The 13,605-nt window shown below is 46.3% G+C and overlaps 1 protein-coding gene across 4 annotated transcripts in view; it reads left to right on the forward strand.

Annotated features, from left to right (window-relative positions):
* Positions 1-11,630: 11,630 nt before the first annotated feature.
* Positions 11,631-13,605, forward strand: part of arfgap1 (ADP-ribosylation factor GTPase activating protein 1) — a 43,331-nt gene continuing 41,356 nt past the window's right edge. For 2 of the 4 annotated variants that reach the window (XM_078555233.1, XM_078555229.1), the window contains exons 1-2: positions 11,631-11,782; positions 12,642-12,735. The gene's annotated coding sequence lies outside the window, so the exon portion shown is untranslated. The remainder of the gene's footprint in view (positions 11,783-12,641; positions 12,736-13,605) is intronic. The other 2 variants (XM_078555232.1, XM_078555231.1) reach the window with 2 other exon arrangements.

Consider the following 13,605-nt stretch of genomic DNA (forward strand, 5'->3'; position numbering starts at 1 on the left):
AGTCTTCAGCCAATTTGATTCACTCCACATGATATCAAAAAACAACTGAAGGCACTGGATGCAGCAAAGGCCTGACAACATTCTGGCTGTGTTCCAGAACTAACCGCATCCCTAGCCAAGCTGTTCCAGGACAGCTACAGCACAGACATCCACTAACAATGTGTAAAATTGCCCAGGTATGTCCTTGCCACAAAGAACAGGACAAATCGAATCTGGCCAATTACCGTCCCATCAGTTTGCTCTCAATCATCAGCAAAGTGATGGACGGTTTCAGCAACAGTGCTAACAAGAGGAACTTACTCAGCAATACCTTATTTATTGCTGTTCAATTTGGGTTCCGCTAGAGCCAGTTGGCTTAAATTCAATTAATAAATCCAGAATACAAAGTTAGTCTCAGTAATGATGAGCATGAAACCATCACCAATTGTTGTAAAAATCCATCTGGTTCACTAATGTCCTTTAGTGAAAGAAATCAGCCATCTGATTTGGTCTGGTCTACATGTGATTCCAAACCCATAGCAATATTGTTAACTCTTAATTGCCCTTTGAAATGGCCGAACAAGCCACTCAGTTCAAGGGCAATTAGGGATGGGCAACAAATGCTGGCCTTGCCAGTGATGCCTACATCCCATGAAAGAATAATTTTAAAAATCTCCAAGATACTTTGTATGTATCCACCAAGTGGCACAATGCCCCAAGATACGTGGTACTCATAACCACTCAGTAGCACAGCACATCTCCATAAGACCATAAGACCATAAGACATAGGAGCAGAAATTAGGCCATTTGGCCCATCGAGTCTGCTCTGCCATTCAATCATGGCTGATAAGTTTCTCAACCCCATTCTCTCGCCTTCTCCCCGTAACCTTTGATCCCCTTACCAATCAAGAACCTATCTATCTCGGTCTTAAATACACTCAGTGACCTGGCCTCCACAGCCTTCTGTGGCAATGAATTCCATAGATTCACCAATCTCTGGCTAAAGAAGTTTCTCCTCATCTCTGTTCTAAAAGGTCTTCCCTTTACTCTGAGGCTGTGCCCTCGGGTCCTAGTCTCTCCTACTAATGGAAACATCTTCCCCACGTTCACTCTATCCAGGCCTTTCAGTATTCTGTAACTTTCAATCAGATCCCCCCCTCATCCTTCTGAACTCCATTGAGTATAGACCCAGAGTCCTCAAACGTTCCTCATATGTTAAGCCTTCATTCCTGGGATCATTCTCGTGAACCTCCTCTGGACCCTCTCCAGGGCCAGCACATCCTTCCTGAGATACGGGGCCCAAAATTGCTCACAATATTCTAAATGTGGTCTGACCAGAGCCTTATAAAGCCTCAGCAGCACATCCCTGCTTTTATATTCTAGTCCTCTCGAAATAAATGCCAACATTGCATTTGCCTTCCTAACTACCGATTCAACCTGCAAGTTAACCTTAAGAGAATCCTGGACTAGGACTCCCAAGTCCCTTTGCACTCCATATTTCTGAATTCTCTCCCCATTTAGAAAATAGTCTATGCCTCTATTCTTCCTACAAAAGTGCATGACCTCACACTTCCCCACGTTGTATTCCATCTGCCACTTCTTTGCCCATTCTCCTAACCTGTCCAAATCCTTCTGCAGCCTCCCCGCCTCCTCAATACTACCTGTCCCTCGATCTATCTCACTGGATACCTTGTGCACCATCCACCAAGCAACACTCCTCAATGGATACTTTGCATACATCATCATTGGGTACCATCAGTGCAGTAATGAAAGAGGGTTGCATTGCCGAACATGCCGTCTTTCCAATGAGATATTACACTGAAGTCCTATGTACCTCTTGAGGTGAAAGTGAAGGATCCCATTGAATACTTTGTAAGAAGAGCAGGAAGTTCCCCATCTCATTTACTTTTCATCCTTTCTGTCTCTTTTTCCTTCTTCTCCTCACTTCTATTAATCCCTGTCTCCTTTTATAGTTCTGTTCTTTTTTTTCCCTTGTTCTCCTCTTCTGGTGCTTGATCTAGTCCTCATTTGAATCACTTTCATTTTCTGGTTCACTGTTATGACACAGCAGCTGGTAAAGGCTGTTATTTAAAATCTCAGAGGGAAACTTTAAACAACTGTCATAACCTATATTTTTAAGTCGTATGTTTGTGATACAACTCTTAAATTTAGGAATCAGACCATCAGTTCTCAAGAGGTATTTATATCAAACTACATGAGACATTTATTAATCTACACAAGTTAAATATATACACATGGCTACAAATTACTACTATCATAACTTTTAACAAATTCCCAAACTAATCTCCATTAAGGCAACAGCAACCCATAGACTTTAAGCAGACACCAGGCAAAGCATTTTCACCTTACAAATTCAAAATGAGGTTCCTTTCAGGTTGGTTCCTTTGCAGACACAGTGATAGACTTACAGGCTTTGATGTTACATGCCTCTGCTGTGCACACACAAAACTGCTTTCTGTTATACCCAGCACATCTCATTGAATGTAAATTCTCATTGTATTACCAGTCCATTTGAACTCCACTTCTTTTAACAATAAAACCCATTTTATAGTACCAATTTTATTAGTAATATAAACATTGCTTGGTCTCTGATAGCTAGGTGCTAGATTTCACTCCCCTTCTTGAATGCTCTATTCAACAAAATGCAAATGCACTTTACCTCTCTTACATCTCAAAACTAGTACACATCAAAGCACCCAGACTAGCTGGTTTTAATCCAATTAAGACACCCACAGACTAAACCTCTATTTTAAAAAAAATTCCAACAATATTATATACATTGATAGCTTCATGACATTCACTCACACTCTCCCCTTTTTCTGCCACTTTTTGTTACTTTATCAGTTTCCTCTTTTTGGCTTCTTCCTCTCATCTTCCCTCCTCTCTCCTTTTCTCCTGGAGAGGTTGTAGCATGGGAAAAAGCTGGGTCACAAACTAACAAAAAAAAAATGAAAGTGACCAGGCCTGGACGACTAACCAGGAAGGCCAGAGCAATAGGACCAATTCTAGTGCAACGGAGCAAGAACAGATCAACCTCAGCAGCAATAACTATAAGAGTGATGAGGCCATTGCATCAGCACAGCAAGAGTGGCCCAGGGTCTTTGTAGCAGCACTTAGGTCAGAGGAATCAGGTTGGGGCAGTTGCAACTTCTTTCAGCAAAGCTTTACACTGTTGCAAATTGGTTGGAAGGAAAGAAAATGCCTTAGCTGTGGTAACAGCAGGGTGGTTACCATGAATGGTTCTAACTATAGCCAATCAGGAAGAACCCAGGTAGCTGGACCTACCCCTACCTGCCCCAGCCCCTGAAGAGGATATGGGAGTGGAAGCCCAGCTCAGAATCAAATAGGACGTTGAGGTTGCAAACAGTCCTGTTCAGCCTCATACTGTGGCCAGGGAGGGGGTGGAGCTGGTCTCTAAGGAACAGAGTTAGTGGCCGGGACCAAAGGCAATGGCTACCATTAGCCATATATAATGGAAGAAATATCTCCTCCTCCAATACTGTCTCAATCCAATATTAGGGCAAAGTGGAAGTTTAGCTTGGTAGGTTAGGGCAAAGGATGGAACCAGCAGAAGCAGCTAAATGGATAGCCTCATTCTTAGTGACAAAGAGGTTGATGAGCTCTTTGAACTTGTTGTTAAGGTGAATGTCAAATTTCTAGAACTTCCTGGTTGATTTACACTGCTTTGCTGCTTGCTTTACATCTTAGGCTTAGCCTCCCTGCTATTTTTAAGAAATCTTGCTGAATTTTCCCATTAATTGCCCACTAAATTAGCCACAGAAAGCTAGAGTTGGTAATTGAGAGCTCAAGTACCTTTTCAACAACAACACCAATCAACCTCTGGTCAGAAGGGCAACAATGTAAACAGTACTGTCACATTCCTGCATGCAGTAAATTCTTGAGAGGTTTTCAAAATTTCAATTTTTTTTTAGTTTTTTGCCCTTACTTTTCCTTTCTCTTTTAATCCAGTCTTCTTTCTCTCCCTTTATTTCTCTTTCTGTACCTGATTTGACTCTATTTCACCCATTCTAATCACATTCCTTCTCCATTGTCCCTCTTTCTTTCTCAATCCTTAAATCACCTTTGGACTCCCACCACAAACTCAGTTCCCCAGTCGCCACCTTCATCGTTCTCTCCCTGGGCATTGTTTGTGAAAAATGTGTGCACTCTCGCCATCCTATTTGACTGAAATGGGCTTCCGATTTCATAGCTTATTCCACCATCATGATTAGCTACTTCCACCTCTATAACATCACTCATTTCCACCCCTTCCTCAGCTCATCTACTGTTGAAATATTTATTCATGTCTCTGGGACCTCTAGACTTGACTTAACTCCAATAGTCAAAATGCAGAACATTGCGGATGCTGGAAATCAGAAATAAAAACAAAAATGTTGGAAAAACTCAGCAAGTTATGGCAGCATCTGTGGAGAGAAACAAAGTTAATGGGCAGAATCTTCCTGCCACTGGAAGGCGTCGTGGCAGGCGGGAGTAGACAATCCCACAGGAACGTGAAAATTGGTTTCACGACAGCAGGATTTGATGACTGGAACTTGCAGTCTTGACTGTCATGGTGAGATAATAGGTGTTGCAAATCCTGACACAGGTCGTCGGGAGGTCCTTTTGCATTCCATTGACATAATTCAAATTAACCCCCAACTGGAATCTTCCCCACTTCCGTCCAATATCCTCTAAACCTGCTGTCGTGATATTGCACTGGCCTGGAGTACGTCTGGACCAACGTGGCGGGCACTTGTCAGGACTTACCTGGATGGAAGCCTGGGAGAGCTTGCAGATGGAGGACTCTGAAGCTGATGGTTTCCTGAGCACCACATGGTCCATCAATCAGGGAGGCCATTGCTCGGGTGGACTCTCCGGCCGGTGAGCGGCAGCATGAGGCTGTGTAGCACAGTCTCCGTATTGTGGGGGCAAGATGGTGGGGAGGAGAGTGAAGAAGAGGTGGGACGGGTTTGGAGGCCTAGAGGGAGACAGGGAACGTTGGGGCCGTAAGAGGGGAAAGAATGAAAAGCTGCACAGGTCTGGGATGGGTGAGGTGGTTTATGGAATGGCAGTATGGGAAGGGACGTGGTGGAGTACGGGCAGGGGCTCGGAGGGGGGTGGGTTTTGCAGGTGTAAATGGGCAATGGGGGGAGAGGTGTGCAGGTGAGTGGGCAGTTGGGGGGAGGAAGGGGTTCAGAGGGAGGGTTTTGTGATCAACTGCTGAGTCCTGGGGGCAAACTAAGGGAATTTTTGATATGAAGCGATGGAGATGGTTAAAGGGGGCAGTGGGATCCCGTAGGGTGGGTAGGTGAGGGTCCTGTGATGGTGGGTGAAGGGGTGCTGAGGGTTGTTGGAGGGCAGACGGAAGGAAATAAATACGGATTCTGGGGGTCGGCAGGACGGGGGGAGACGCATCTCTACAGTTACTGGGGTGGGCTCCTCAGGAAGGGACCGCTAAGGTAAGTGGACCTTCTACACTTCTGACTCACCTCATCACATCTGTGCTTGTCTCATGGAGCCTGGGCATCAGTGGCAAGGCCAGCATTTCTCTTGCCCATCCCTAAATGTCCTTGACAAGGTGGTGGGCTGCTGCCTTATTGAACATCTGCAGTCCATGTGCTGTGCTATTAGCAAGGGAACTGCAGGGTTTTCACACAGCCACAGTAAATGCACAGCCATAGGGTGTGGGGTAGAGGGCAACATGCAGGTGCTGCTGCTCCCATGTGTCTGCTGCCCTTTCTTTCTAGCTGGTAGAGCTCACAGGGTTGGAGGGTGATGTTCAAGGAGTCTTGGTGACTTGCTGCAGTGCATCTTGTACATGGTACACAATGCTGCCACTATGCACAGTGGTGGAGGGACTGAATGTTGAGGGTGCTCGATGGGTTGTCGATCAAGTGGACTGATTTGTCCTGGATGGTGTCCAGCTTCTTGAATGCTCCTGGAGCTGCACTCATCCAGGCAACTGAAGACTATTCCATCTCATTCCTCACTTGTGCCATGCACATGGTGGTCAGGTTTTGGTGAGTTATGAGGTCAGTTAGCAGCCACAGAATTAGCAGCCTGCGACCTGCTCTTTCATCATACATGCTCACAATCCATCTATCTGTCTCTATGCAAGGAGAAGGCAGCTCACAACAGGGGGGTGGAGAGAGAGAAAACAGGAGAGGGGGTGCCTGGGCTGCATCCACTCACACAGTTTGAACAGCAGGCTGAGCTGGCAGGGGAGGATCGTGATTGTGACTGTAATGACGGCAAGGTCAGCGGCCGCCAAGCATCGAGTGAGGCAGCATGCATGACCCAGACAAACTCTGAAAATCAAGGTAAGCCAGCCCAGGCAGTCACTCATTCTCTCCTGTCTCCCTTATAGGTGTCAGCAGGAAGAGGGTGAGGCCTGAAATCAGCCCCAGTCTGCAAGTGGCCTTGGAAGAGGATGAGGATGAATTCTCACCTGTACAGCCATCAAAGCATTCACCTGGCCCCTCCACCAGCCCAGAGACACACACCTCAGAGGCTCATAGATCTAATTTAGGCTCAGGCTCATACCCTGGTGGTCACTGCACAGACACGTGTCCACAGAAGGAGAAGGCAGCGACAGCCAAGGTCTCTGGCACTTGGAGAACTGCTGGAGAAGAGGCCCCTGCTAAGTCAGAGTCAGATGATGAGCCTCTGGAAGTGGCCATGGAGAGGATGCTGGTGTATCAGTGAGAGGCAGAAGAACATCAGCCAGACGTGTCAGAGGCCCTCAACAGTGTGGCACGAGAGGCTGAGGCGTCTGTCTGCATGCTCTCTAATGGAGTGGCTCTGACTTGTGAGTGCATTGAAATCTCCATGGGGAGGATGGCAGACGCCATGATCCAACAGAATGCCCAGTTTCTGCTGGAGATGCGCTCAGACCTGCACTCCGTCACAGTATCCATGGGTGAGCTTTCGCAGTGACTACAGAGGGGGATGGGACACCTCTACCTCCCTGCAGGTGCCCCTTCTCCTCAAGGAGTCAAGGCACCCAAAGGGAGGAGGAGTGTCAGGCACACACCCTGGGGCATCCATCCAAGATTCACCAAGGCCATCGAGGCATTCCTAATCCCCTCTACCTGTGACCTCAATCAGCTGCAGTTGCTCTGGCTGGGGAGAGTGCACCTGCCCCTGAGGACGAGACCCAAAGCAGGCCTGGGCCCTCCAGGCCTTAGCCCTCTAGAGGACACCCGCCAAAGTCATCACAGACAACAGGGCATGGTTGTCAGCAGGCTGTCTCAACCACTGCTGCGGATTTCGGGGAAGCATCTAGACATAGTGATAGAGTAAGGAAAATTACAAAGTATTGAATGAGCACTGGTGGCATGGGTGTCCAATGAATGTAAATATTTTCTCCACTCCCAAATGTATGTTACGTTGCACTGTTTGGAAGTCTCCTTGATTCATTCTTGCTGCTAATAGTTTTAATGGTGGCACAGACTCCACCCCTGGAAAGGATGGGTCTTCCTCCCCCTAATACATGGCTGCACGTGGAGACATCGCTCTTTGACAAGGATGATGACTGCCATGTGCGAGAGGCCTCTCACTCACACTATTCAGCTTGCATCCAGTGCCCTTGAGACCCTATGGATAGACCTTGTCATAATAGAAAGACTAACATGAGCCCTTGGCAGGCAGGTTCATTCCCCCAGGAGGATGGCGGTTTGCAGTTGTGGCTTGGCTGTCATTCACCTGCATGCCCCTTGGAGGCATCCCCTTCCAACCCTTCCCCTCTTCTTCCCTAACTCTGCCTGGAGTGAATGGTCAATGGCTCAGAGTGAATGGCAGCCTCTACACCTTGCTGGGATCTCATTGTCATGAGAACCCTCTGAGCCAGAACTGCTTCCATGTTGCCTTCACCAAACAGTGAGCATTAGCAAATGAGAAAGCCCTCACATTCTCCACATGTTTATTAGGATCCCTTTAGTTGTCCAGTTATGCTGACCCTCCTCCCACCTTGATGTTTTGTACTTGGACATCGAGGGTGTTGCCTTGGTCTGGAGCTGGCTCTGTCTCCGAATGGCGCGTGCTTCATTTCAAACTGTCTCCATCACCTTTTATCCTCCTCTTGTCACCCACCAACAACCCCCATCACCGTCCTCCCGCACCCACCCACCCACCCCACCCCCCCCACCACCCCCCCCGGGCCAACTTGAGCCTCCCCAATCACCCTGGACCCGATCACTGTTAATCTGAACATGCCTTACCTCCCCGCTGAGCCCACCTCAGTCACTGTTCCTATGCCCACCCTAATCTTCCTCACTCCCGTGATCCATGTCCCCATCCATGTCCCCCTCAACGACATCCCACCACCCCCCCACCATACTACACCCACCATACCCGGGCCCTGACCCTCACCCTCCCACCCTACCGCATCCCCCCGCATACTTTGGTTCTGTCTTCAAAGGAGGACACAAATAACATACCAGAAATGTTGGGGAACACAGGGTTTAGTGAGAGGGAGGAACTGAAAGAAATCAGTATAAGTAGGGAAATGGTGTTGGGGAAATTGATGGGATCGAAGGCCGATAAATCCTCAGGGCCTGATAATCTACATCCCAGGGTACTTAAGGAAGTGGCCCTAGAAATAGTGGATGCACTGGTTGTCATCTTCCGAGATTCTATAGACTCTGGAACAGTTCCTCCAGATTGGAGGGTAGCTAATTTAACCCCACTATTTAAAAAGGGAGGTAGAGAGAAAACAGGGAATTATAGACCTGACATCAGTAGTGGGGAAAATTCTAGACTCCATTATTAAAGATTTAATAGCTGAGCACTTGGAAAACAGTGGCAGAATCGGACAGAGTCAGTATGGATTTATGAAAGGGAAACCATGCTTGACAAATCTACTGGAATTTTTCAAGGATGTAACTAGTAGAGTTGATGAGGGGGAGCCAGTGGATGCGGTTTATTTGGACTTTAAGAAGGCTTTCGACAAAGCCCCACATAAGAGATTAGTGTGTAAAATTAAAGCGCATGGGATTGGGAGTAGTGTACTGAGATGGATAGAAAACTGGTTGGCAGATAGGAAACAAAGAGTAGGAATAAATGGGTCTTTTTTCGAATGGCAGGCAGTGACTAGTGGGGTACCACAGGATCGGTGCTGGGACCCCAGCTATTCACAATATATATTAATGATTTAGATGAGGGAACCAAATGTAATATCTCCAAGCTTACAGATGACACAAAGCTGGGTGGGAGGGTGAGCTGTGAGGAGGATACAGAGATGCTTCAGTGTGATTTGGACAAGCTGAGTGAGTGGGCAAATGTATGGCAGATGCAGTATAATGTGGATAAATGTGAGGTTATCCACTTTGATAGCAAAAACAGGAAGGCAGATTATTATCTGAATGGCTATGAATTGAGAGAGGGGAATGTGCAACGAGACCTGGGTGTCCTCATACACCAGTCGCTGAAGGTAAGCATGCAGGTGCAGCAGGCGATAAAGAAGGCCTTCATAGCGAGGGGATTCGAGTACAGGAGCAGGGATGTCTTTCTGCAATTATACAGGGCCTTGGTGAGACCACACCTGGAATACTGTGTGCAGTTTTAGTCTCCACATGAGGAAGGATGTTCTTGCTATAGAGGGAGTGCAGTGAAGGTTTAGCAGACTGATTCCTGGGATGGCGGGACTGACATATGAGGTGAGATTGAGTCGGTTATGGTTATATTCGCTGGAGTTCAGAAGAATGAGGGGGGATCTCATAGAAACCTATAAAATTCTAACAGGACTAGACAGGGTAGATGCAGGAAGGATATTCCCGATGGTGGGGGAGTCCAGAACCAGGGGTCACAGTCTGAGGACATGGGGTAGACCATTTAGGACTGTGATGAGGAGAAATTTCTTCACCCAGAGAGTGGTGAGCCTGTGGAATTCGTTACCACAGAAAGTAGTAGAGGACAAAACATTGTATATTTTCAAGAAGTTAGATAAAGCTTTTGGGGCAAAAGGGATCAAAGGGTATGGGGAGAAAGCAGGAGCAGGCTATTGAGTTGGATGATCATAATGAATGGCGGAGCAGGCTCAAAGGGCCGAATGGCCTACTCCTGCTCCTATTTTCTATGTTTCTATCCCACTTCCCCCTCTAACCGTCTCTGTCCGCTCCTATCACCAGCACTCCCAGTTCACCCCACATCGACTTGACTGACCCCTCCCCCGAAGCACTGTGGCCCCATCCCACCTCCCTTCTCTCCTTCCTCTTCATGCCTTCCTCGCCCCTCCACTCCTCCTTCATGCCTTCCTTCCCCTCTCTCTCCATCTAAGCACCCCCCTCATATTCTCAGCTGGACCCCCCCCACCGGGCCCCTGCACAATTCATTTCCTCTGGATCCACCACCCCGCCCCCTTTTGTGTCTTCCGTGCACACCATACCTGCGGCCTGCTCCATCGGTGCAGCCAGCTTCGACCCCAGGTAAATACTTTAAAATTGTCCCTCACCGGGTGCACACCACAAATGTCCAGTTGGGTTACAGGACGGCATAAATTCCTGCTGGCGGGGCTGGTGATTTGACGGGGGTGGACGATTCCGGTCTGTTAGGGTTTTAATGAGCATGCATGGGATGCAAAGTGGGTTCCCACCCAGCTTCAGCTGCCATCAACCCACCATGAATGGCAAGAGGGACAATCCCCACCTGGGGAAACCAATTTTTCACTCACCACTATACCTTCTGCCTCCCACAAATCCTGCTGATGGCAGGGGAAGATTCTGCCCCCAATGTTTAAGCTCCCCGTCTGGCAATGCCTCAATTTTAAAATGTTTATCTTTATTTGTAAATCTTTTCATGGCCTCACCCTTCCCTGTCTCTGTAACTTCCTCCAGCCCTGCAATTCTCCAAGATCTCTGTGCTCCTCCAATTCTGCTTCTCTTGTGTCTCCCTGATTTTAATAATTCCGCCACTGGCATCCAAGCCTATGATTGCCCAAGGCCTAATTCTGGAATTCCTTCCCTAAACCTTTCCACTTCCCTACCTCTCTCTCCTCCTTTAAGATACTTTTTAAAACCTACCACTTTGTCTAGTTTTTGGTCAATTGTCTGGCTCGAAGTCAAATCTTGTTTGAGAATGCTACTGTGAAACACTTTGGGATGTTCTAATGGCACTATACAAAAATACAAGTTGTTATTTGTTAAGAAGGTAGACTTAAGTTCAATATTCCTGTTGCCCTCATCACACTGTTACCAGCCCGCACTTCCAACAAGTTACAGTATTAACATTTTTAAAGCTGCAGGTTGTTTTTAAAAAAAAGTTTAATGCCATACACCATGAGGTACCTGGCTCCAGCAAGATTTTGTCCATTATTAACTCTTCTGTTCTTGCCACAAGATGCTGAATGACAGCAATCTTTGTTTTTGGTTTCAGACGTGCAGCTTCTAGATCTTTACTCATATGCATCAAATTTAACTGCTTTATTTGCAAGTACCCCTGATAGTATCCTAGCAAAGAGGGATTTATTGACAAAAATGTTGTATCACATGGGTTGAGACAAGTAGGAGTTAATGTAAATATTAATGTACCTGTATGTATTATTGGATATCTTATGTACTCATCATTGATACCTCATACACACACCTCCACCCAGTTAAACACATCATCACTCAACACTTTGCAGAGGCCACTTTACCCAAAAGCCTCTGCAAATGCAACGTCCTCAATATGGCGGCCGCCTCTTTCTGAGCAGTTTATGTCGGACTGATCAGCGGGTTTCAGACTCGGTTCTTTTTCATTTTGAGACGACATTTTTTTCTGACGAGACCTGGTGCTACTGAAAGGGGTGAGTTTTGAGGGATGACTAGGCGGCTTTTCGTGCTCGTGAGTCTTTCTGTCTGTCAGCGGGATAAAAACGCCGGTAGCGAGTAACTCAACCTAATGCAATGGCGGCCATGTCCCGCCCATCCCTGGCAGCTGATTGGCCGAAGGGGGACAGCGGCGTTTCCTATTGGTCTACGGTGCCTGTCTGTCAATCGGGACGATGACTAAGTTAGGATGTGTTTGGCGGCTGAGGCCTAGTGCCGGTGTTCACTGTGTCTTCAGGGAGAGGAGGAGGCTGACGCTGGGCTGTTCAGCCATATCCTGTATTTTCAGTATTGTTCTCAATTGGCTCCAGTAGTTAGGCTTGTGCAGGTACACAAACCTTCACCATTGCCCCTTCGCCACTTACTCGGACAGTCAGCACTTCCATAAAGCCAGAGACCATAATTGTTCTGCCACGTTTGCACCAGAGCAGAATTGAAATGTATTAAGAACAAATCAAAATTATGAAATGCTAGAAATAAATAGCAGTTCCATGAGCATTTGTAAATAGAAATGTCAGGCTCACAGTTTTTGTTTGGACTATTAGACTGGTCTTCACCAGAAGTGCTGACAATTTTAAAGAGAAATTATAATGTTTGAAACCAGTTCGGAACATTGGACTTTTGAGTAGGAGTAGGTCATTCGGCCCTCCGAGCTTGCTCTGTTTTTCAATAAGATCACGGCCGATCTGATTGTGGTCTCAAACTCCACTTTCCTGTCCGACCCCCATAAAGCTTGACTCCCTTGTCCATCAAAAATTCACCCAGCTCCACCTCGAATAAAAAGCTGATGAAAAGTTCGGATGAAATATTGATCCATCATTTCTCTTTTTTTTACAGGCTTTGAATGAACTGCTGTATATTTTCCACCTTTTCCTGTTTTAAAATTTGGAAATGACATCCTAGAGTGAATCTTTTACAATCAAACAAAAACGTATGTGATCTGTTACCTACTATTGTTGAACTTTAAAGCACAAAAGGCAACCATTTGACATTCCTGTGCTGATACTAGTTCTTTACTTGGAGCTGTCTACTCTAATTTCAAATCATTTTATCCATTTATATCCTTCGTTTTTAGATGCATGTTTAATTCCATTTTACATTGTATAGCCTTCTTTGTGTTACTCCCTTTGCCCAAGGTTTAATTCTTTGACCAATTATTTTGGTTACTCCTAAGCTTTTCCTTCATGGCTTTGTCAGTTTTCCTTATGCCTATTAAGGAAGAGTCTTGGGCTTTTAACATTACGTAGTGCCTTTAATGTCATTCATGTCTCTTCTGTTTAAATAGCTACTTGTAAAACATTGTGCTGTGATAGCGTATAGCCTTGTGTTGTGGTACATGTGCTAGATTTGTTTTTTATTGTCACATCCATGTTGTAGAGCTGCTATGCAGTGCCATTCGTAAAAGCAACCTACAGTTATAATGTGATTTTAACGTAACAAGGAACCCCAAAGCACTTCACAAAATGGGGATGACCAAGACCAAAGAGTGGAGGAAAAATATCACTGAATGAATAGTTGAAAAGGTTTGACATGGAGGGAATTGGGGATTGCATTCCAGAATGTGAAGAGGTGGCAGATATGACTCCAACCAATTTGGGAAGGTAGAAGAGGGGAGAATTTGGGGAGCTGGGAGGAGGATGTAGTGAGACTGTGTCATGGCGGTGCTTAGGGTGGCAAAAGCAGAGAAAAGGGTATCAGGGAAGCAGGGATTGGGTAATGGTAAAGGGATAATAAAGTAATGGATAGTGTACGGGAATTTGAAATTTATTTCAGGCTCAAAAAATACACAAGTTTCAAACTG

Source organism: Cetorhinus maximus, chromosome 13 (assembly GCF_964194155.1).
Source record: "Cetorhinus maximus chromosome 13, sCetMax3.hap1.1, whole genome shotgun sequence".
Taxonomy (NCBI): Eukaryota; Metazoa; Chordata; class Chondrichthyes; order Lamniformes; family Cetorhinidae; genus Cetorhinus; species Cetorhinus maximus.